This window comes from Fukomys damarensis, unplaced genomic scaffold (genome assembly GCF_012274545.1).
Source record: "Fukomys damarensis isolate Sample0158 unplaced genomic scaffold, DMR_v1.0_HiC HiC_scaffold_22, whole genome shotgun sequence".
Classification (NCBI taxonomy): Eukaryota; Metazoa; Chordata; class Mammalia; order Rodentia; family Bathyergidae; genus Fukomys; species Fukomys damarensis.
Window position 1 is genome coordinate 28,094,270 of NW_022900934.1, and position 12,385 is coordinate 28,106,654.

The 12,385-nt window shown below is 42.9% G+C and overlaps 1 pseudogene; it reads right to left on the reverse strand.

Moving 5' to 3' along the window:
* Positions 1-9,304: 9,304 nt before the first annotated feature.
* LOC104854433 lies at positions 9,305-11,453 on the reverse strand (annotated as a pseudogene).
* Between the last annotated feature and the right edge of the window lie 932 nt (positions 11,454-12,385).

The window sequence follows — 12,385 nt, forward strand, 5'->3', positions numbered from 1 at the left end:
TTTTTTTTTTTTTTTTTTTTTTTTCTTGGCTTCTTCTTCAGTGAGGAAAATCATCTCATCCACCTTGTAGGACAGGAGAGTTAACTGAGGCAGGGCAGTGTCGCACCAGGTGAACACAGAGTGTTCTGTGATTGTGACGCCCTCAGCTCACAGAATGCAAACCCTGTGAGGGCATAGCTTTCTCCCTGGGATCTTGGTGTCTGCACAGGAAGCTGTCCAGGGGTTGGAGGGTGGCCTTGGGCTCTGTTCTCTGGTGGCCGTGCCTCCCTCCCTGCTGGTTTGCCAGGCAGGGACCTACCACCCCTCGGTATTGTCTTGTTCCTTTTGTTTTCCTAAATCCTGCTGAAGTTTTGAATGGGCCCCACTACTGGGGGGGCACTGGGGAGGCAGGTGTTCGTCAGGAGCAGAGAACACTGTGCCAGGTGCAGGACTCCGGCAGAAAAAGCAGAGGCTCATTGCCCCAATTGCTATGTTCGCCAGGTCACACAGAGCTCCCAGCCTTGCTCAGCTCTCCCAGTGCAGATGGGACCCTGAGAGGTGAGGAGGAAGCACTGACCTTCATGCTTTGTGAACTGAGGCCCCTGGCCTGCAATTTAGTCTCCTTTAACCAAGCAAAAAACTGAAACTTGCCCAGAGCAGTTGAGCAACTTGCCTAAGGTCATACAGCCTGGGAACAGTTGACCAAGAACTGGGACAGAGGGAGGCTCAGCCACTCTGGGTGCCTCGCTGCATCCCACTTCCTGACCTGGCAGTGAATGAGAGCCTGGGCCCCTCAGTCTCGTCTCTGCGTCTGTGCGTCAGTGCACTGGAGATAGAGTTCACAGCTTGGAGTGCGTGTGGGTGTCGGGGTGTGGTACCCAGATGACAGTGGGAAGCTCCTAGCATAGAAGATGCTTTCAAACTTGCTAAATGGTGAATGAATGAATGAATAAATGAAATGTGACTTCCTTCCCAGCATAGGCTTTGTCAAATCAAAGTGTAAGGCACAGAACTACACAAATTGCTCACTGCACAGAAGTGGCCATGGATTCTTATTCTGTGGGAGGCACCACAGAAGAGTTCTGTGCTCAGTGGGTTCAATGGACTGGAAATCCCCCAAATTGTTATTGCACCTTCATCTTAGCACTGCCCTGATCTCTGGGCCTTTGCATATGCTGCTTTCTGTCCAGAGCACTGCTGTTCACATACCCTGGCCCTACATCCCACTTTGCTCCAGTTACTATGGCTGCCAGCAGGTTTCCCTATCACTTAGTGGCTTCAAACAAAATACTCAGGGTTTCTGGGGGCCAGGAGTTTGGAGCAGCCCAGCTGGGCAGGTCTGCCTGGATTGCTTATGATGCTGGTGTCAGGTAGAAGCCAAGCTGGGGTCATCACAAAGGCTTCTTCCCTCCACCGTCACACCTGGGTATCCCTGGTGTCTTCAGTCAGTGTCTCCAGCATGGTGTCTTCAGGAAGCCAGGCTTCTTGCAGGACCACTCAGGGCCACAAAGGTGCAAGTGCCCAGGGTACTAGGTGGAAGCCTCACTGCTTTTCAAGACCAAGCTTTGGAAGATATTCCAAGTGCTCCACAGGGCCTGACTTATGCTCCATCACCATCTTATTTATTTATTGGTTTGTTTGTTTGTTTTCACCTTTTGTCATTTTCTTTTTCTAAAAATTTTATTACTGCATGTTTACTGTACATCATGTTTGCTTTCCTTGTGTGCAGTTGATGTTGTGCATAACACACTTTAATTCCCTTTTCTCATCCCCTTTCCTTTGCCTCCCTCTCCCTTTTCTCCATCTCTTGATTTCCTTCCTCTATGAGAAAGATCTGTCTCTAACTTCCTATTATCTATCTTTTATTTTGCTCTTTATTTATACTGTGAGTTTCTCATATAAGAGAAACCATGTGCTATTTAAGTTTGTGTGTTGGGGTTTATTTCACTTAACATTATGATCTCCAGATGCATCTACTTTCTTACAAATGACTCAAGTCCCTCTCTCTCTCTCTCTCTCTTTCTCTCTCTCTCTCTTTCTTTCCAGACAGAGTCTCACTATGTAGTTCAGGTTGGCCTTGAACTCATTATGCAGCCTAGTCTAATCTCAAACTCATGTTGATCCTCCTGCCTCAGCCTCCTGAGTGCTGAGATTACAGGAGTGCACCATCATACCCACCACGTTTATCTTTATGGCAACGTAGTACTCCCCTGTGTATAAATACCACATTTTCTTTATCTATTCATCTGTTGATGAAAGTGTAACCCACTTCCATGCTATTAGGAATTGTGCTGCTATAAAATGTATCACTATAATATGACTTCCTCAACTATTTGAAGAAGGGATATAGCTGAGTCAAATGGAATTTCTAATTTTAGTTTCTCAGAACTCTCCATACTGATTTCCATAGAGGTTATACTAGTTTATAGTCCCACCAACAATGTACAAGTTTCTTTTTCCTCTATGGCCTTGCTAGCATTTGTTATTTGATTTCTTGATTATGGACATTCTTTCTGACTTAAGATGAAATTTCTGTGTTCTTCTCAAATGTCCACTGAGGTTAAGAATTTCTTGACGTATTTATTGGCTATTTGTACTTCTTCTATCATGAAGTGTCTATTCACTCATTCATTGTATTGTGGTGTTTTTGAGACAAGGTCTCAATATGTATTCCAGGCTGGCCTTGAACGTACTATGGAGCCCAGGCTGGCCTCCAACTCTCAGGGATCTTCCTGCCTCTGCCTCCCTAGTTCTAGGGTTATAGGTGTGTACCACCATGCCTGGCTGCCATCTTGGGATCTGAGCTGTTATGATTAGGCAGCACATGAGCCTCCCCACTCCTGCTCCTTGCCCCTAGCCTGGCATCTCATCAGATCTGTTCTTCCGGGTGACCTTTTCCATGCTTCCTTCTGTGCACCTTTTACTTACTGACTCTTTCCTGATAGCTGAGGTCACATGGCCGTTCCTGAAGCAACTGCAGGGAGGAGAAGCTCTGGTTACTCAGGCTGGGTCATGTGTCCAGGCCAGCAGCTGTGGAGTAGAGTCAGCCTCAGGGGACCCAAAGGGATTGCGTGTAGGCTAGAGGGATGCTCATGAGGACCTTGGGGAGGTGACTGGGGGGACTGAGGTAGCTGGGCACAAGGCACCTACTGCTTCCCATTGCCTCCCACCCTGGCCACCTGCCAAGTGAACGCACTTCCCACAGTTGGGCCAGTGTGACCTTAACTCACAGTGATCTCCCAGGGAACCTGCCCAGAGCGCATGGCCACTGGCATCTACTTTTCTGGAAGAATTGACCTTCTAGCCCCGGGAAGAAAGATGGGAAAGTGGTCCATTCCTGGAGGGCCACTTGACGATTTGACAAGTACCTGGATGTAGAAGAAGGCTGTGCCCTGTGTGAGCCCTCCTTGCCAGCTGTCAGTTCCTTACTCCAATTCCTCCTCACTCATCCCTTTGAGGGTCCTCCAGTCCTAGCACAGGGTGATCACTGGAGGTGCAGTTCTTCTTACTCCTGGTAACAGCAGCTGGACACCTTCAGAGGCACTGATGGGTACAGATGATGCCCTGTAGGAAGCTGTACAGGTGATGACAGCCCCAAGGGGCCATTTGTAAGTGTCCCTGTGCTTCATTCCATGCAAGACTTCAATTTTTGTCATTGTCTCCTGCCTCAACTTTCCACCCTGAACCCAGAGCTGTGTCACAGGTGATGGAGGAGAAGACACTGAGGCTGGGCTCTGGAGGTCCCCTGTGACCCAGGCCAAGAGCCTAGAAGCCATGCATTCTCGGATTTGCATCTTGATACCACTTTAGCAGAGCAGACTCAATTTCTTCATCTGTAAAGTAGGGAGAACAACTTCATACTGGTAGAGGCTATGCCGGGGCCTTCTGGTTACCAGTGCTGTCACAGTGTTCCAGCACTTAGTGGCTCAAACAGTGGCAACACTTGTTACTTAGAAATCTGCAGCTTGGCCAGGTTGAGTGGCAAGAACATAATTCTGGCCAGCCAGGGGTCCAAATCAGCCCCTGGAAGGCTGTGCTGCGTGTCACTGGAAACCTCCTCACCATGGACCTGAGGCCTTGGCTTGTCCTTGTTGGCTAGGACATCTCCTCACAATGGGGAGGCTTACCTTGCAGCATGATGGGCATCTCTCATAGGTGAACATCTCCAGGGAGAGGGTCAGACAGAGGACACCACAAGACTCCCAAGGTCAAGTGCTCTGTACTCTGCTCCTAGAGATAGCCAAGAAGTCACACCACACTCGAGGGGAGAGGGGAGAGGCTGTGCCTTTCATGGGGCACGCAGAAGTGCCAGAGGAGGGTGGGAAGCTGGAGATAAGGTTCTGGCTATTTTGGAAAATAGAACTGACCGCAGGAGGGAGTTTGAGAAAGAGCCACATAGAGCTCCCTAGGTGGGAGCTGTTATTGTCATTCTTACTGTTATTGGAAACACCCAGCATCTCTATGACCAAAATTCCCTTCAAGTCCTATGGCAGCTGAAGGTGTATCAGGCAGGGGATTATTTCCATAGGGGCTGCCAGTAAATCAGCTGGGATTTGTTCCCAGTCAGCAGTGTATCAGTGCCCAGTCCACAGTAGCCAGGCCTCACATGCAGCTGCCTGTGTTATTAGCAACACTATCTCTCCCTGGTCTTATCTCCCTGGCCTCAGTTTCCCCTCTGAACAATGGGATTGTCCTGGCTGTGCTTCCACAGAGGACAAGGGTACCAAGGTGAAAAATGGGCACACTCTGCTGTGCCCAGCCTGGACCACTGGTCACACCCATCCTCTCTCAGGCATGAGGAGCTCTGTGGCCTACAGCCTGCCTATGCCACTCATGGTGGACATGAAGAATGAGCCTGCTGGGCTGAAGGGTAGATCCATTGCAACTCAAAACCCCATAATGGCCCAGAGGAGCCTGTGATCCAGAGAACAAACAGACCTCTCTGTGTTTTGTTCATTTTTATTAAATGGGCACAGCATGTCCTTCACAGAAAAGTCAGAAAGTACATAATGGCAAGGAGAGGAAGATAACATTGCTTGTGCATCTGCCAATCAGAGGATAAAAAAAGCACAGCTAACATTTTGGAGCCTCCCCCCATCATTTCCCCCTGCATATAGACACATAAGTGGATTTTTTTTGGGGGGGCTTCAAGCAAAACCCACAGAGGAATATACACTATTCTGTCTTTCCTTAGGATTAGGGTTAAGGCTGTGGTTAGAATGAAGTTCTGTGAATCACTAAAATGCCCCAGTACAAAGTGCGTGAGTTCATTTATTCATCTGGATGTGTCCCACATTCGGGTCATTTAAACCCATACTTGGTGTCTTTGCATTGGTCATTTCCTCTACCTGTTCACTGTGCCCTGGTGGCCCTTCCAGCCTTGGCTTCTACACCTGCCCTCCCAGAGGTCTCCCTGGGAACCCTGTAAAAATGCACCATTCCTCACTTCCCCACCTCACTCTGACTGTCCAACAGGGTCTTCTGCTTCGGTTCCTGTTTGTTGACCATCTCCCTGTCTTAGTGTGTTCAAGCTGCTGTATCAATGTATCAATTGACCCTAAGCCAGAGTCTGATGAACAGTAGCAATTTATGCCTCACAGCTGTGGGGCTAGGAGGGAGCCCAAGGGCAAGGTGTGTGTAGACTTAGTGCGTGGTGAGGACCCATTCTCTGTCACAGAGAGAGCCTTTTGCTTGTAACCTCAACTGGTGGAAGGGGGCAGGGACTCCCAGGGCTCTTTCCCAAGGGCATTTTTGTACTCAGTGTGGCTCACCATCATGATCCAGTCATAACCCAAAGTTGCTCATCACCCTAGGGACAGGAGCCTGTGCATCAATTTGATCACACTTTCATGCTGTAGCACTCCCCATGCAATCATGAACTCTGGAGCACAGGACTGTGTCTAAGTTCATTGTTCTACATCCTTGCTATCTATAGCATACCTGGCAGATAGTAAATACCCAATAAAAGCTGATTAAATGGATGGATGAAATATTACATGTTCTAATTCAAGCCTTTCCCAAACACCTACTGTGCACCAGACTCTGTGGACACAGAAATTCTTATGTAGAGTCCTTGACTTTGAGAACACTTCTTCTAAGGGCAAAAGTGAAATAAAGTAGGTATTGATGAACCTCTGGATTTCTGTTGGGCCCATTGTAATTTCACCCTTTTCATTCCTAATTGCATAGATTTGGGCCTTTTCTTTCTTTCTTTTTTTTTTTTTTTTTTTTTTTTTTTTTTTTTTTTTTTTTTTTTTTTGGTTAAGGTTGGCAAAGGGTTTGTCAATTTTATTTATTCTTTTGAAGAACAAACTCTTGGCTTTGTTGATTTTTTGCATCGTTCTTTTAGTCTCCATTGCATTAATTTTTGCTCTGATCATTATAGTTTCCTGCCTTGTATGAACTTTGGGTTTGTCCTGCTCTTTTTTTTCTAGAAGCTTGAAGTTCAGCATCAGGTTGTTTAATTGCACTCACTCTGTTTCTCTAATATGCCTATTCAGTGCTATGAATTTCCCTCCTAAGAATGCTTTCACTTTGTCCCATAGATTCTCATATGTTGTATTGTCATTGTCATTTAATTGTACGAACTATCTAATTTCTTCTTTAATATCCTCTGTGACCATTGGTTATTCAGGAGTGTGTTGTTCAGTTTCCATGTGTTTGTAAAATTCTTCTGGTCTCTACCTCAATCTGATAAAAGCCATCTATGAAAAACCAACAGCTAATATCATATTAAATGGTCAAAAACTGAAATCCTTCACCCACAAATCAGAAACAAGACAAGGATGTCCACTATTACCACTCCTGTTCAGTACAGTTTTGGAAACATTAGCCACAGCAATTAGACAAGAGAAAGAAATAAAAGGAATAAAGATAAGAAAGAAAGAAGTCAAACTGTTATTATTTTCAGATGACATGATACTCTATATAGAAGATTCCAAGAACTTCACCAACAGTCTTCTAGACTTAATAACCAAATTCAGTAAAGTAGCTGGATACAAGGTTAATGCACAAAAATCAATAGGTTTTCTGTAGATTCACTGAGACAGAACTGGGACAATCAATTCCTTACACAATAGCATCCAAAAAATTGAAATAACCAAGAATCAACCTAACGAAAGAAATCAAAGACCTCTACTCTGGAAAACTACAGCACTCTGAAAAAGAAATTTATGAGGATATCAGAAAATGGAAAGATATCGCTTGCTCCTGGGGAGGAAGAATCAACTTAGTGAAAATGGCCATACTTCCAACACTTATGTATAGATTTAATGCAATCCCAATCGAAATCCCAGAATCATACTTCACGGGCCTTCAGAAAACAATCCAAAAATTCATTTGGAATAAGAAGATACCTAGCATAGCAAAAGCAAATTTTAGGCAATAAAGAGAAGTCAGAGGGTATCACAATCTCAACTACTACAAAGCTACTGTAAGAAAAACAGCATGGTGCAAAACAGACCTGGGGACCAGTGGAACTAATGAGAAGATGCAGAAACAACTCCAGACACACTCAGCCACCTCATATTTTACAAAGGAGCCCAACACTCTCACTGGAGAAAAGATAGCCTCTTTAATAAATGGTACTGGAAAAACTGGTTTTCAAATTGCCAAAGATTAAAACTCGACATATATCTCTCACCATGCACTAAACTAAAATCAAAATGGATTGAAGAACTAAATGTTAAAATAGAAACGCTAAATCAGCTGGAAGAGAGGTTAGGTAGAACACTTGAAAACACTGGTGTAGGAAAAGATTTTATGAACAAAACCTCAGTTGCCCATGAGCTAGCACAAATAATCAACAAGTGGGATGTCTTTTTATTAAAAAGATTTCGCACAGCAAGAGCAATGACCAACAGTGTGAAGAGACAATATTGGAAAAAATTTTCACTAGCTGTTCCTCAGACAGAGGTCTATTATCTAGAATATATAAAGAACTTTAAATAACCAGCCCTCCCAAATTTAAAGACCTAATTCAAAATTGGCATCTAAAATGAACAGACATTTCTCAGACAAAGAAGTAGAAATAGCAAATAAACATATTAAAAATCTTCAACATCACTGGTCATTTGAGAAATGCAAGTGAAAACAACGCTGAGATTCCACCTCACTCCAGAAACAATGGCTGCTATCATGAAATCAACCAATAACAAAGGTTGGCAGGGCTGTGATGGAAAGAGAAACCCTGCTCCGCTGCTGGTGGGTGTGTAGACTAGTGCAACCACTGTGGGAAGTGGTATGGTGATACTTCAAAGAAATTAAATTGGAAGTTCCATTTGACCCAGCTATTCCCTTGTTGGGAATCATCCCTAAAAAATAGCTTCTCTAGTATGAGAAGCTGAAAGTGTAAATAAAAGGTATAGTAATAAAATAAAAGGTATAGTAATGTGAAATAGGAAGAAAAGGGACAAAGGGCAAGGCAAAATGGGAGGGGTAGGGGAAGGAAAGAAGGGAATGGAATTAATAAGAGAAAATGAAAAATAATGGAAACAAAGTCTTTGTAGATTGGGAGGGCAGGAGAAGGGGGAAAAAATAAGAACCAAGATTGATTATGTAAAGGTACAAATTTCCAACAGTGAATGCCATTACATTGCATACATCAAATGTACCGATAAAATTAATTTAAAAAAATAAAATGTACTCACCTGAAGATATAGAGTATGGGCTCTCAAGACAGGGAAACAGTTCCTGGAACAGGGAACATTTTTGCTTCTCCAGAGAGGGAAGAAATCCTGGTAAAAGGTAGCCCATCCTCCAGAAGTGTAGTATCCCATTCTATAGTGTAGAAACAATTTTATTCTTTTATTTCAATGTAATATAAATAGATATTAGTAAAGAAAATATTTTAGTCTTCTTACTTCTATAAAAGTACGAAAATTAATAAAAATAAAATCAATAACAAATTATTGAAAGAATAGCACAGTTTTCTTTTTGAATAGGTAAACATTCTTGGGATTCTCAGCCTGTTCTTTATTTTAGGATTAGGTTCCAGCTCTTTACTTTTTCTCTTTAAAAAAAAAAATGAACTAAAGAGCTTTATTGACATCACAGTACATTTAAGAATAAGTTTAAGAGCATTACAGCTGAAAGAGAATGGCATGTTTATAGTCTTATTCGGCACTATTTTTTAAAACAATGTAATACAAACAAATCCTATGAAGTAACTTGGAGCAGCATTTGGAAAAAATACATCTATTTACAGATTAAACAAATAAGATTCTGGTTTCACCTACACAGACACAATGTGCCTCTATAATGAGTCAAGCCCTTAAAACTCATGGAATTTTTAAAAAAAATCATGGTATCCTTGCCACATCAGTCCTCAGCGCTTGCGACGGTGAGGGGTTTTTGATCTTGATGATCTTGATAGGGACTCAGACTTGTGTTTGAGGCTTGCCTTCTTACCAGACCTTTGAGATTTCGCCATGGATCATGATGGACTATGTTTAGGTTTCTTAGCCTTTTCTTTGCTACTTCCTCTTATCTAGAATCATGTCTGATGATTTTAGCAGCTATAGAACCACTCCTAGAGAATGTTCTTTCACTTTCTCTTTTCCTCTTTAATATATTATCCTGACTACTGAACTTAAAATCTTTTTCTTCCCTTTTGTGTTTCTCTCTTCTATCCTGTGCATGCTCCTTTCCTTTGTCTTTGTTTTTCCTATCTTTATACTTTGACTCCTTTCCTTTTCCTCTCTTGTTCTTTAGCCTCACCTTTATGCTTATGACTGCTCCCCTAAGGTTTCTATGTTGATCCTCAATTTTACGCCTATCTCAACTCCTACTGTGACTGGAACGATTGGTTCGTCTGTTCCTTGAGCGACTTCTACTTCTATGTCTCTCTCGGGAAGGACTCTGATTTCAACCTCTTTCTCTTTCAATGCTATTTCTTTTAGATCCCCTCCTGTCTCTAATCTTCACCCTAGCCCTACTGCTCTCTATTTCAATTCTGTGAGAGTAGTTTCTTCTTCTGCTACATCTAGCTTTAATTGTTGGAGATCCACTCCTACTGCATCTCTTTTTTCTTTTAGGAGAAGAAGATGCAGGAGAAGTGTGACTACTAACTGAGCTAGAACTGTAAGAAGCACTAGAGACAGGACTGCTAGTACTACTCATCCTGCTATTGCTACTGTTACTACTACTAGAATTTAATCATCTACTCCTTCCTTGTTTCTCTTTTTCTTTATGGTCTTTTTTTGGATCTAAAATGAATGTTGTTTCAATTGGAGTTCTTTTCTCTTCATTAACCACATCACCATCTGCTTCTCTTGCTTCTAGAAGTGATAAACTATTTTGCTCTTTGTGGATATTCATATATCTTCTCTTCATTAACCACATCACCATCTGCTTCTCTTGCTTCTAGAAGTGATAAACTATTTTGCTCTTTGTGGATAAATTCATTTATCTGTTTTGTAGCCCTGATTGTTGCTTTTCTTTTTCCATCTGTTTATCATTAGTAGCTGCTGTTCTTTTTCTCTTCTCCAAAAAGCTCGCTGTTTTTGCTGGATTTGCTACCGTAATTCTTCATCATCAGTGTCAGATGACTCAGAGCCTCTGTCACTTTGCACATCTTCACTGTCTCCTGATCCATAACCACCCAGGCCACCGAGCCCAGTGAGGGAAGCCAGTGCACTGGGCTGCCCAGCTGTTTTGCAGGAGCTGTCATTGCTTCCCTGTGTGTGCCTTTGGCTATGAAATAAATTTCTTCATCTGTGATACCAAGAAGAATTTTGGTCAGAAACATTTTTGTCAACAACACCATTTGATACTTTCTCTTCCTCAGTCATCTCTGGTTCACTCTGCTGTTCTTGAGGAACTGGAGATGGACTTCTGGTGACTTTTCCACTGCTCGCAGCCTCACTGTTTTCAGGATCTTCATCTTCTTTGTCATTATCAAATTTACTTCTCTGAGGTAAATGAGGGACATCACCTCTTTTAGCATGGTCTGTGGCCTTTTCTTTTTCAGACAATAGTAAATGTTGTTCCATTCGTTCGTTCTCTAATTTCTTTTCCTTTTTATGTTCCACTTTTTTAAGACCTTCACGAATCTCAGCTGGAAGGGTCCTGCATTTTACTATATCACTTTGAGGAGGCTCCCGCTTCACAGGAAGGGCAACAGGTGACTGCTGCTGATCCCTGCATGACGATGGCCTTTCTCTTTGATTCTGGGGAGGCACTGGAGGTCGTGGAGGCCCTGGTTGCCACATTCTGTTAAAGTTTTAATCTCCTTGAAAATTCCCATGATTGTTAGGCCCAGATTCCATTGTAGACATACTTTGTCCATTTGGCATCATTCCTGGAGGTTGTTCTACTATGCTTTGCTGTCCTGAAGCTTCTCTCTGGGCGATCCAAGCTCAAGCCAATGCAGCCCAGTCAATCTGGCTTGGATCCTGCTGGTGCTGCTATGACTGCATCCATTGTTGGTGGTGCAAGGACCACTGCTGCCAAGGCTGTCCTCCTTGATCGCACATCTTTTCTTTAAAACATATTGTTTTTCTATCTCAGAGGCTCACCTTCTGTTTAAAACTTAGGTTGATTCAGACTACAGCTTGAAAACATAACAGCAAGAAGAGTTTTGCCCTACTCCAGTTCAGGAATGCTGCTCTCGCCATCGTTCTCGCTATTCCTCTCGAACCTTTCAATGCTTCTACTTCTATGAGCTAGACAAGATCTGCTCTTTACTTTTTCAGTTAAGCCAATTTAATGGACTTTGAGTACTCATGATAGTTTTGGCTTTTGCTTTGATCTTTTGAAACAGGGCTACAGTACATAGTTTTTTGGCTGGCCTTGAATTTGGAGTGATCCTCCTTCCTCATTCTCTGAAGTGCTGGGATTATAATCATGGACCACCAGGATTGCATACTCCTGATATTTTTAGTGTGACAGGTACAGAAGGGAAGGAGCCTAAATTTAATTTGTTGAATGCTGATATGCATCACCTCTGACAACTTTGAGTCCCCAAATTTTCACTCTTCCTACAAATACAATTTTTAGTTATGATTTTCTTATCTCCTTTTTTCCTATCCTTTTTTTCTTCTATCCTACCCCCATTAACTCCAGCAAGACTTTGATTCTTAGGGGGAGGCAGGACCCAGATGGACCATCATCTTGTAACTCCCTAAGGCTGAGAAGGGGGACTGACCTTGACAGCATAGGGATTAAAAGTCTCAGCCCATTAGATCTAAAGGAGACAAGGAAAGATGGGTTTTGAGGTTTGATGAATGACTCTGTTTTCATAATCTGGAAAAGATGACAAAAGCATTAGCCTGACATTGGCACTTGAGCTTCATTTCATAACTTGGTAAACAACCCAGGGCCACAAATTAACAGTAGAATCATGATGAACAGTGGCTGTAAAAATGGTAGAAATCAGTAACATTGGGCATGAACTTTTCATCCTTAA